At 34.7% G+C, this 12,455-nt stretch overlaps 1 long non-coding RNA gene across 1 annotated transcript; it reads right to left on the bottom strand.

Annotated features, from left to right (window-relative positions):
• Positions 1-5,666: 5,666 nt before the first annotated feature.
• On the bottom strand, positions 5,667-8,554 carry LOC135153733 (uncharacterized). Its single transcript, XR_010293242.1, has 3 exons — positions 8,449-8,554; positions 8,083-8,217; positions 5,667-7,731 (listed from the first exon to the last, which is right to left on the bottom strand). It is a non-coding gene; the product is annotated as an uncharacterized LOC135153733 (long non-coding RNA).
• Between the last annotated feature and the right edge of the window lie 3,901 nt (positions 8,555-12,455).

The following is a 12,455-nucleotide window of genomic DNA, read 5'->3' as shown; positions in this document are numbered from 1 at the left end:
ATGCATGATGGGCCCGTTTTTATCCGTGTTATATTCTAAATTGTTTCTACTTTGAAGGAAACTACCTGATTTCAAAGAAATCTACATATAAGTTTTTTAGGTAATTTCCGGAAAGTAAGAAAAAATTCAAGATATTGTACACCAGATTTTTTCTATTTAATATTCATGATGTCAATAAATTATTTGCCTAATTTTTGCGCTTACACTTCGTGCTCACATAATTTTGATTCTGTTTCTATTTCATTATTTATTATTGTAAAACACATAATTTTTTTGAAAAATTCCAGGAAGTGCTAAAATATTCTAATTGGGTATTTCGGGGGAAAGTGATGATGATGATTATCTACATCAAGTATATTGCGCCATATTTCTCAGTGTTAAAACATTCATAGGCGCATAAGTTAATTACTACACATCTGCTGAATTAAGTGAGTTTTGAGGGACGATTTGAAGAGTTCAATGATGTCAATTGTTATTATGTAGCTGCATGTGGAAACACCGAACGTGTTTCTTATACGTTTATTTTGATCAGCATGTACAAAGTCAAGGTCAAATTTTTATGATTTTAATAAGCTTCTAGTGATATATGATTGTGATTTCATGCGTATATCAGCGAACATTTATATGAAATTCCTGTGTGAGCGATTAAGTAAAATCATTCTTAAGAAGTTTTTCACTTGCGCATCTAAGGAATGAAATTTGATGGAAACGTCATGATGTACTTACTACTTGTAAAGTTAAAAAGATTAACACGCATTTTTTGGAGTGTCGAAGAAGCAATGTGTGTTTAATTCAGATCCATTATAGCTCCATCTACGATGCAGTTAGTCATAAGTGCGGTAAACATATAAAAGTCATGTAAGCGTAGGTCTACTGACGATTTGTGGTTGGGTTTTCAATGATAAAGGATCAATAATTCATGTACATCTTGTCTCTGTTTTGCACTTCAATGTGGCATACATGGTATAATATATAGCCATGATAACGAGAACAGAAACATTGACCGGATAGTACATGTGGTTATGAAGAAGGAAAAACCAACGTCATCTGGGCAGAAGTGGTAAAGTGCAGATCTAGTCACTAGTCACTTATAAAAAGTGGTACACCAGGCTTAGATAAAGTGTGATTTGAACAGTAATAGTAATTTCAGGATAACATAAAATTTCATCAAATTCTGACAAGGAATAACAAATTTATAACATTTCAAACATATTAACCCTAGTAAGACCTGGGGCCGATTCAGCCCCCCCCCCCCCCCCCCCCTCGACATAAGTCTCGCGCTGTGTGCAAATCCAATGCAAATTGTGTTTTTAGCCAAAAGACATAAATGTATCATTATTTTTCATTTTACTGACCAAAATCAATTAATTTCATCTTGTTTATGGTCAAAATAAAGTCGCCGGCAATTGGACCATCGAAAAACAATAAAAAACAAAAAGTCGAAAAGCAAAGACATACATAAGAAATTTAGAAAACAATGAAATACATAGAAAATAAAAGTGATATTGATTTTTGTTTAAGTACATTTGATCAGAATTTTATTTAAAAAAAGTTTGTAATCCAAAATTAAGCATTTTAGGCGCATTATTTAGTTAATTAGAGCAAACTATTGGTTTTATGCAAAAATTAGCTTTATTAATTAGCAATGTGATTTTTCAAAGAATTTAATCTTACCGTTTTGTAAATTATGCATTGGGTAACACGCATGCCAATTTTTGTCACGATCGCGAGATCGACGTAGTCTGCAGGCACAGACCCTGATTGAAACTTTGATCAACAAGTGTGTCTCCATGCAAAGATTAGCACATAGGCATGAGTAGGTTGCAATTCAGACCCTTTACTCGAGTGAAGGGTTTGCCCAGCAGACTAAGATCGACGACCGAGATCATATGGGGGAGGATGAATCAACCCCTTTTTTTTTTCTTAGAAGTCGAAATAGCCCAGTCTATTTAGGGTTAAAGGTCTTCATTATTTCGTTGAAAAAATTATATGCATGTCGTTTTGAATATGATATGCAAAAGTGGAGATGTCATATTCAGAAGGGGGGTGTCACCTCGAAGCACCTCGAAGAATTAAAAACGGTATTGAATACTGGGGTTTAAGATCACCATTGCTTAAATTTATTTTGTTACACAGGGAATATTTTCTACTCACATTACAAGAACATGAAAACAAAAATGGTAATTGGGGACAGGACATCATCATCAGCTCAGCTATTGCATATTCATGACGGCATGCATTTAACTATTTTCACGAAATGACACAAAATTTTAAAACCCAATTTCCAGCGATATGCTCTTTAATTACTGTATAATACTTAATATGTTTAGATATTATTTTCAGCCTGGAGCAAACAAGAATTGCATTTTCAATATTCACCCCCCCCCCCCCTTCTCTCTCTCTCTCTCCCTCTCATCGGAAGTACAAGTGACTTATGCATCTTGCTGAAGCAGTTATGGGATATCTTTTTTTCATATGAGCGCCATCAACGGATCCTGATTACTACGCCCTCGGGTGTAGAATGAGGATGAAAAAGATTATAGAAGCTATTTCACAATTTTCCCTTATTTTCTTTCAAGCTTGATCTAATAGTTGGTTCATAATCAAATATTTTCTCATATCATAGAAAGATTATAATTTCATGAATAATAGCTTTTTTTTCATGAATACAGAGCATTTTCTAAGATTATGAGATTTCAAAATACTTATGATAATTCCGCACTTTCCTTCTTTTTGTCTTTCTTATTCTTCTCGCCCACCCCAAGAAATATTTAAATGTCTCTATCATGCATCCTATGCGTTTTACTCACATTTCACAGAACTAATTTACATGATAGAAATCATTTCATATCAAACTTAAACGTTTACGTAATTTTGATAGTCATGTATGGAGTTAAAACATCTATAATATGTATTTTACGCATGCACTTAAAACATGCCCATTTTTTTACGAAAGTATATCCTCCTCTCTCTTTATCTCTCTCTCTGTCTCTCCCTCTCTCTTTCTCTCTCACACAAACACAAACACACACACACTATCTTTCTCTCTCTGTCTCTCTCATCCTCTACTTCTCGCATTTGCACTTGATATTTGATAATTGTCAAATTCGTCTGTAAAAAAAGGTCAAATTAGGTTAGGGTTTCTTTTTTCTGTCGTGCAAAGGAGACAATGCTTTTAAGTGATCAAGATCGAGGACTGGAAGGAGAAACAATCATTACCAATAGATGAGCGAACGTGTGAAAGGAAAATACTCGAATTGCTGACTACTATCATGTTTAAGATACACAGTTATACAAAAAGGTATATCTTCTGTAGATTTATGGTTTGATCTGAATAAGTTGGAGGTTTAGAGAAAAGAAAAGCTAAAACTTTACACACTTTTATAGTCATTGTTTTCTGGTACAGATGGGGAATGGGGCGCTTGCCCCCAATAGAAAAAATCACGACCAATAAAAAAGTGTGAAATATGATACCATTTTCTTAAAATCATGTCAGAATCTATTTCCCCCCCCCCCCCCCCATCCTCACAAAATCTCACTTTGGTTCAATCACGGGTCAGTGAACATTCTACAATGGCAATGCCTGACTTAGGTCATCCCCTCTCACGACGTTACTATTTTAAATCAACATCATTATGAATATCGAGATTCTGTATCTTAATTTATGTAACATGCTAAAGCTGACATTGAATGTCTGGTACCTATGTGAAGTCTTACAATCGTCCTTTCATTCAATAGAGTTACATCGCTTTTTGAAGATCTGATGAGAACACGTACATGTAGCGTTTATAAAGGAGCGGAGATGGAGATCTGTTTCCTTGGGGCGGGCTCAATAGATTCGCTTCTATTCTTCATTAGTAAGTTGGGTCGAGAGATCGTAAACATGACAGAAAAAAAAGAATAGGATATCCGTTGATTTGAGAGAACGATTGACCAATGTACGAACTTTCCAAGAGATTAGGGTCAAGTAATCTGGTCACTAATCGTACTTCTTACAACTCTTCTGAATAGTTATCTGATTACTACATAATGAAAAGGTTAAACAATTTTTACTGAACTATATTAATACGCGTATACATTGCAGTGCTGTACCTTGGAAACATTGTCAATAGGGGCAAATATTTAATGACTTAAAGAGATGTCTGAGGTCACGAACATTTTACTTGAAGCCCAAATCGATATTATAAGTGAGAAGGGTACGGTATAAATAACCTTATATCTTTTAATATGTTAATTGGATCATGTCTGGAGAGCAGCGGGTAAGAATTTAACTGGATAGGACTAACTTTGCATCTGTAAAAAACCTTGTACTTGTTGTAATTTCTTCATCCAAAAATGTAGTTATAAAATTGTCCTACATGTCGCTCAGCAATAATTACACTGTAGTACACTCTCAATAACTCTGCTCAGTAGAAAAAAAAACACTCGATATAATAACATACCTGCAGATTATCATTAATATATCGCCTAGATTAGCATTGAGATGTTACTTTCTCTATTTTTTAGAAGGTGAAATTGAGGTGGGTCTGACGACAGTCAAACTGAGTTGCCTAATTTTTAATGTCTAATGGTTTATTTAGAATACAAGCCACTGATGAATTTTTCTTAGGAATGTAATGTACTCGGTTGTTTAGCCTCTTCTTTGAGCTTTTTCGCCTTCTGTCCTCCATGTCCATCTTATTTCTTCCAAGATAGATTTGTAATCTTTATGTAATCTTGCCCACCCGCTCCCTCTCTCTGTCTACATCTATCTCCCCCACCCCCTGCCCCCCTCCAATTCACCATCTGACTATCCTGGAGGAACACTCGTATATACAGTAGAAGAATAATCCTACTGTAAACGTGTGTTCTTCCGATCCGTGTTACAAATTACTATATCATATATTTCTCAGTATGAGCATCGCTTCCTTTACCTCGGCTAGATTGGAGCAAGGGAATTATAGAACGCTGCGCTATGTTTTACGACGTGTCAAACAGCATCATGAAAAATGCATTATGGTGAGGAGCAAAGGCTGTCAAAGGACCCGCTCACAATCGATCATATACTTGTGCCAATATTCTCATAGGAGAACTACTACATCAAGTCTTGGTAGTAAAAATAGAAGAGAGACAGAGAGAGTAAGGAAAGGTTGGTGAAACAGAGAAAGAGAGAGCGAGAAGCAGAAATGACCAGAAACGAGAATGAGACAGAGCAAAATAGACAGACATGCAGGCAGGCAGACAGACAGAACTAAGAGAGATATTGGGAGAGAAGAGGGAATGTGAAAGGGAGGAGATGAGGGATCTCGTAATTGAAGATATTACATGATCCAGATTTGTAGTGATATGTTGGCTAACATTATTGAGTTCTACTCCTAAAGGACAAAATGAACCATCTAAAGTAGATGTTAAAGTATCGGTAAAAATCCTATCATTATTTTATTTATTTGAGAATACCAATATGTGCCTGACATGAGCAAAATACCATAAGCATTTACCTCGCTCTGTTTTCATATTCGACACACTCCCCCTTCCTCTTTATCTCGACACCCCTCCCCCCCCCCACCCACATCTCCGTTCGTTTCCTCCTCCATAATGCTTCGCTCTGACCTCTCTTTCTTTTAAATAAACCCATACATACTTTCTCCACTCTTATCATTCATTTAACGTTCTGCCGGGTTTTTTTTATCATTTCTGATGCACTTTCATTGTTCGCAGTTTTTAGTATAGGAATGGCCGTGAACCGCAATACATTTTTTTTTTTTTTTTTTGTCATTGGCGGAAGTAAATATCGTAACATTGAACGATTTGCTATTGAGGCAAGTCGATAAAAAAATCTATAAAGCCATAAAACGACACTTTCAGTATATGCCTCCGCAACAAACTCAGGGATGTACTCATGCCATCGAGCATAGCTGAAAGTGAAATTTTTTGGATGAATCTCAAAATACTAAAACAAATCGCAATGCAATAGATGATAGTTAGCTTTCTATTAACATCAATGACCAGGTGCTAATTTCATAAAGAGTAACAACTGTTGTAACTTTGCCATAATGGCAACTACCATCGCAACAGGGCTCAGCATCCGATCAAAATTAAGATTAACATGGTAGTTGCCATCATGGCAAAATTACAACAGTTGCAAGTCCTTTATGAAACTTTATAAAACTGGTTATATAAGCAGTCTTGTTGGGACTGAGCTACTAAAATACGCGGAATGGGGAAAGGAAGCGCGACAGGGTTGAGTATATGCCTAAGAGGAGGAGAAACACGTCCGAATGTATATCCAAGCATGGTTTGTGCCTACTAACATCTTTTCTCTATTTACCCGGGTAACTCGATTGACAGCGAGTTATTTGTCAATGACTACCCTGGATCTGGAATTGAGAGAATGAAACCGAGCTGAAGAACTCTGGAAAGTATACACTATCCTTTGCAAATGGATCTTTCTCCTCATCTCCAATCGCATTATATGGCAGAAAAGGGGAGTTTCCGCATGGATAGATAACCATCGGAATTCACTATTGGCAACACCAGTAAACTTGTCACTTGCATTTTGATTAGCATGATAGCGGAATAATGGTCAGGAAAGCATTTCATAAAATAAACATAATGAGATTTTTACCATAAACAAAAACAAATAAATTCATCATCACGTAATCAATACTATTTTTTCTGTATCCAATATTCAAATATGGGCTTTACTTTCTATTTGTTTTAGAATAACAAATGAAGTAAAAATCGAACAATTCCCTGTAAAGTTCCTCATTTTCAAATTTCTTACTTATATAAAGAATGGTATAATCAACCTGTCTAGGTACGCGTATGGCCCTTCAAATTAACAATTAAAAACGAAAAGCAAACAACTTTATTGGCGTTGTTAGAATGGTATCACAATTAATTAGCACTGGTACATTTATTAACATGAGCTGAGATACCCTACAGCAGTATGTTTCAGAAATCGTAATGAAGGTCTTCAAAACAAGCCCCTGGAAATCAATAGTGTCAATTTTCGGCCATAATCAGTGTCTGTCAAGGGTCTATGGCAGAATTTATTTTGAAAGGGCCTACAAAGGTGTAGCAATGATTCCGTTAGAGAAGACAAATTATGCATCCTTAAATATTTGTCATATTATATTCAATATACATGTACTAAGACTGTTGCTGTCAGATTGACAAATCCCGTATGAATTGATTGTACATTTACCCACCAAACACAAGATGGTGGTCTGATTTTCCATGATCTCAGAAGTTAACAGATTTGGCGTATAGGCCCGTATTCTGAAGTCGGTTTAAATTAAACTCAGGTTTAAAGTTGTGGTTTAACTATGGACAACCAATTGTTACATAAATTCACTTACAGTAGAGACATCATATTTCAGCTCATTTGGCTCTCAAATCATTCATAATTGTCTAGGAAGTATAAAAAGATGATTATCTTCACCATCGATGAATCAGGAAAGAGCACAGTAAACATAAGAAACATACAACTTAATAGAAATTTTGACACTGTTGGCTTATAATTTTAGCACAGAGTTAGACAATGGTCTAAATTAAAGCTGACTTCAGAATACGGGCCTATATAGTCAACTAGATTGTTATTATTTCCGTGTATTGCACACTTGTATATAGTTTAAAGATGTAATTATAAGACATTCTTACCTGCATTTCTTTCAGGTTCTGTCCTTGATCCAGATGAAGTTTATATTCTTTGGCAGTTTCATGAAGATTGTTTTGAAGGTCCGAATTTTGCTTCGGTGAGAAAAATAAATTGTAACACTAGCATTCATTCTCTAATCTCAATAACTTTGTTTGAAATAAAAGCAAATGGAGAGCTGTTTATTAATCGATTAGAATCTATTGCACGTTTCTTTATTTTGTAGTCATTGCCCGCATAAATCATGCAAATCGGAATAAGTTTATTTGCTCATGGTTGTTATCAATATCCCCCCTGGTCATTCTGAAAAAACTGACATTTTCTTTAGTAGAGTTTCCTCAAAATCCCTTTGTTATGTGTTCCCCCCTCCCATTTTACTTTGTTTTCTTGATACTATTCTAATAAAAAAAAGGGTAACCACTTGCAAAAAAATAGTAGGTCCTTACCTGTTTACTTTCTCAATTATATCCTTGCTAGCATTGTTTTCAGCTTCAATTGTTGATTCACGCACAGGAGAATCTTCATATTTTGCTCCAGGTTCCCACCATCTAAAGATCCTGTTAAAGGTCCATGCTGCTCTCCTGAAATAGAATGTAATAAAAAATACTTCCAAAATAAGTTTGGCTTCAAAAGATTTATTTGACATCCATATTATATTTTCTGCAGGAAATGTGCGTTATACCACTCCATTCTTTTAAATGAGAACTGTCTATTGGTGGATACGGCTACAAATGAAACTTTGAACTTCCTCTAAATTTCACTTTGCTATTGTATACTTTTAGTTTAATTATGTTATTGCAAGCTATTCGTACCTTCTTTTTTCAGGTTCAGTTCTTAATCCAGATGAAGCTCCATTTTATTTAGCAGATTAATTATTCACTCAGGATATTTTTGAAGCTCCGAATTGTGATTCTGTCTGAAAAATGACCAAATATACAATAAACATTCATTTAATAATCTCAACATTTATTATAAAATGAGCAATGATTTGGTAATGAAAATGTAATAGGACCCAATAGGAATACCTTGAAAAGCAAAGGGAATTAACCAATATTAAAGTTGTTTTTAAGACTCATAAAACCGGAGGGAATATCATGAGGGTACAATTTAAAAATTGCTGTTCTCAGTTGATTACAATACTATGTGAGTAAAAGAAATGACCTTTCTCAAATTCAAATTTATGAAAAAAAATTATGTCATGAACACATGATCATTTTATATGCCCTGAAACAGTATCTTCTGTCAGATAATTTGGTACTGTATTTATGTGGCATGTATTCACGATTGGATAATCAGTGATCTAAATTTTGATTTGCGCCAAAGTACGGCAGGACTCCAATTAATGAACCCATGTCAATGTACAAGGGTTGGGTTAAAACCCATTGCAAAAGATTTTTTTCAATAATTAACATAAGAATTGTTCAATAATCTTTTGGAGTATCAATTATCAAGATAATATAATTGAAAAAAGGGATTAATATGTTTACTAACTCATGTAGGATTATGACATGATTGGCATCTGGATTTATTCATTGCAGCCATGCCTTACTTTGGCGCAAATCAAACTTTACATCACAGTAAAAAAATACCTCCCGATTATCCAAGCATTAATACATACCCTATAAAAATGGTATCAACTTATGTAAGAGATGATACTCTTCTATAGCCATATGCACTATTATATATTCATGACCTATTTTTTCCTTAAATTGGAGATTTGTGAGGTGTCATCACTTTTTGACTCACACGCTATATTTTCAACAATGTGACAAAACACTATTTTATTATATTAATATGTGTAAAAGTATTTTGTACAAAGGGTAGATCAGCTAGGTAATGGGTAAGTTATACAATAATGTCCCGTACTATTAGGTTTAGACTCAGAATATGCATTGAGCTTCGTTTACTGTTAGTATGATTCCGTTGATATCACCATTTGAAGAAAAGCAACCAGATGGGGGGGGCATACAATCCGAACAACACTATTGCAGTAAAATAATCATATTTGATTGATGTTCAAAACACTGTATAAATCGATTTTAATATTACAACACTTAATTGTAGTACGGCGATAATTAGTTTTTCGGATTAACGAACCTTCGGAATAACGGACCTTGTTTCGTTTTCAGACTAACGAACCATCGGAATTATGAACCTCCGGAATAACAAAACTTCGAAATATTCGAACCTTAGGAAAAACGAACGTAACCCGTACTATGTCGGATATTTCATCCGACGAAAATGCTACAGTCACCATAGGAACTGTGATTCTTAGCCAATCAAAATCAAGGAATGCTACAGTCACCATAGGAACTGTGATTCTTAGCCAATCAAAATCAAGGAGAGTTATCAGATCCAACTTGTAGACAAATATGTCAATGAAATGCTGCCCTGCATGAACCAAGCACTTTCACCAACAGTAATCATTTGTTTATTATCTTTCTAACCTTCTCTTATCTGTCATGGTATCAACTTTAAAGTAGTTGTTTAACAGTTTAAAAACATGCTCAATGAATATTTATTGGAAATTAACTATTAAAAATTAACTTTATTGTATAAGATTGTATACTTCTTTATCCCTAAGTAGCATACTTTCTAATTTCTTTGTCATTCCAAATATATATTCATTGCAATCGAAATGTAGCTTATCGTTAAAAATGTGTAGATTTCAAGCATTTAAAATCGTCCGTGAACTATAGTGACCAGCCGTCTAATGATCGACTGATCACTATTAGACCTATGTGTTCATTTAAAATCCTTATAATTAAGAGTGTAGGTACTTCGCACAGGCCTACACGTGCCTATTGAGACGAGTTTAACAGACACGGTTACATTTCATTTCAAATGTCTATAGCAGGTGACTGATGGCCGAGTTAAATTTTCGCAATTTACAGCTGGATCATAAAGTTGTCTACTATACTGCAGGCTACGCCCATCTTTAGAATGACAGATAATTGAGATAAACGCGCGGAAACAGTTATAATTATAAAACTGCGACCCCTGCGAATGAAATAGGCCGGTGATATATGAATAATAGATATTCATTTCATTTCCCATGTTGCTTGCATTAACCCCCAACGACACGATGAAAGTCACTCGCCTTTAGGTTACAATAATCACGGATCTTCTCTTTACCCCCTCAACCTTGATAATCCCTTTTAATTCATCGACCGTGAATCGAAGGAAAAGTTGAGGATTTCAATTTGTTGTGGTTTGTAAAAGCAAGGAATATCATAACCTCATATATTCTGAATTATTGTTTTTGTACCATTCGCACCTTTCTGCATCAAACCAGGGAGGCATGACCTACCTTATTAAACTTATAATTGAACTGAATTGAATTCCTTCCCAAATCTGACTGCTGTTACAACCAATAATGTCGCAGGAAATGACATTATGCCATATTTTGCCATCCACCAGTATTAAAATATTGGTGCAGCCACTTCTCGGGGGCACCCGTTATTTATAAGAGAAACGAAAATAGGTTGTCGATGCATATAAAAAAAAAGTCATGCCCAGTTTTTTTTTTCTTAATTTTTTTTTCTGTGGGTAGGGGATTTGAAAAAGGGATTTGAAAAACGAATTTTAAATACAATTTAATAATTTAGTACACATTTTAGTGAATTCATGAAAATCTTCAGTAAAAAAGGTAGGTTTTTATTTATTCATTTTTTTTTGGGGGGGGGGCAACATTAACTCTGCCCCCTCCCTCTACGTACCACCATGCTCCCCTCTCCCCCAAGGAAAATTTGAATAGGACCTATCGCTATAAAAAAAAATACGGCACATTCCGAGTAACAATACGAAATATAATTTCTTTATCAAAATGTCATTAACTATGAAATATCTTTTTTTTCAAACGTGACCCCTCTTCATCATAATAAATTAAATACTGCCCCCTGCATCTGCACCTGTCCCACCAAACACACTTTTAAAAAACGTTCAGATGACAGAGCTTGAACAAATTACTGAGTAAAAACATAATTTTATATCTTATCTGTGACTCGAATCCTGAAGAAAATACCGATACGACATTATGCGTTAAAACTTGCGACGTTATGCGTTTTAGTTCAAGCTACGACATTAGGCATTGACTGTGACACTATGCGAAAATCACCTAACGCATAATGTCGTAGTTGCGACATTCTGCGTCGCTGCGACGTTATCTGTTGTAACAAGCGCCATACATTCATACATCTGAATTACTTGTTTTAAAGATAGAACTTGGAAATTGGAGCTGACTACAGAAGCGACATTAAATAGACTCAGAATTTCAAATTTCAATGAACATCGGTAATTGATATACATTCTACACTATAGTTTACTAGTATACTATTTCAACATAAGTATATAAAATATTTCCTTCTAAAAATATTAACATCATTTACAAATACCTTTAAAATGACGTTATTGTTGTATATCAGAATGTGCATGTACTTTACCATTTATATAGTCTCTGCTGCAGCTCTTTTAGAATATATTTAGTCACATTATTTGTAAGGGAAGAATTAAAAAAAACATTTTAAAGACTGACATGAATATGAGAGGCTTCTGAATATAGATAACAGAATCAAATTACCTTAAATTGGTAATTTTGTAAGATTGTAATGTTTGGTGATACCCGAAGATAATTCAGCTTTCTAGAACCTTTAAAGCTATATTAAAGACTTTACTTATTTCATGGTCATTCAAAGTAGGACTAAAGTTTAAGACGATTTATATCCACGGATGACCCACTGACCGGGCAATACGTGCAGCGGTCACTCTTAAGATGATAAACTACTCATCGCTTTTTTCTCTATATGCTGTTTGCATTTTC

Source organism: Lytechinus pictus, chromosome 3 (assembly GCF_037042905.1).
Source record: "Lytechinus pictus isolate F3 Inbred chromosome 3, Lp3.0, whole genome shotgun sequence".
NCBI lineage: Eukaryota > Metazoa > Echinodermata > Echinoidea > Temnopleuroida > Toxopneustidae > Lytechinus > Lytechinus pictus.
The sequence above is the reverse complement of the archived record's forward strand: the minus strand, read 5'-3'. Positions and strand labels throughout refer to the sequence as shown.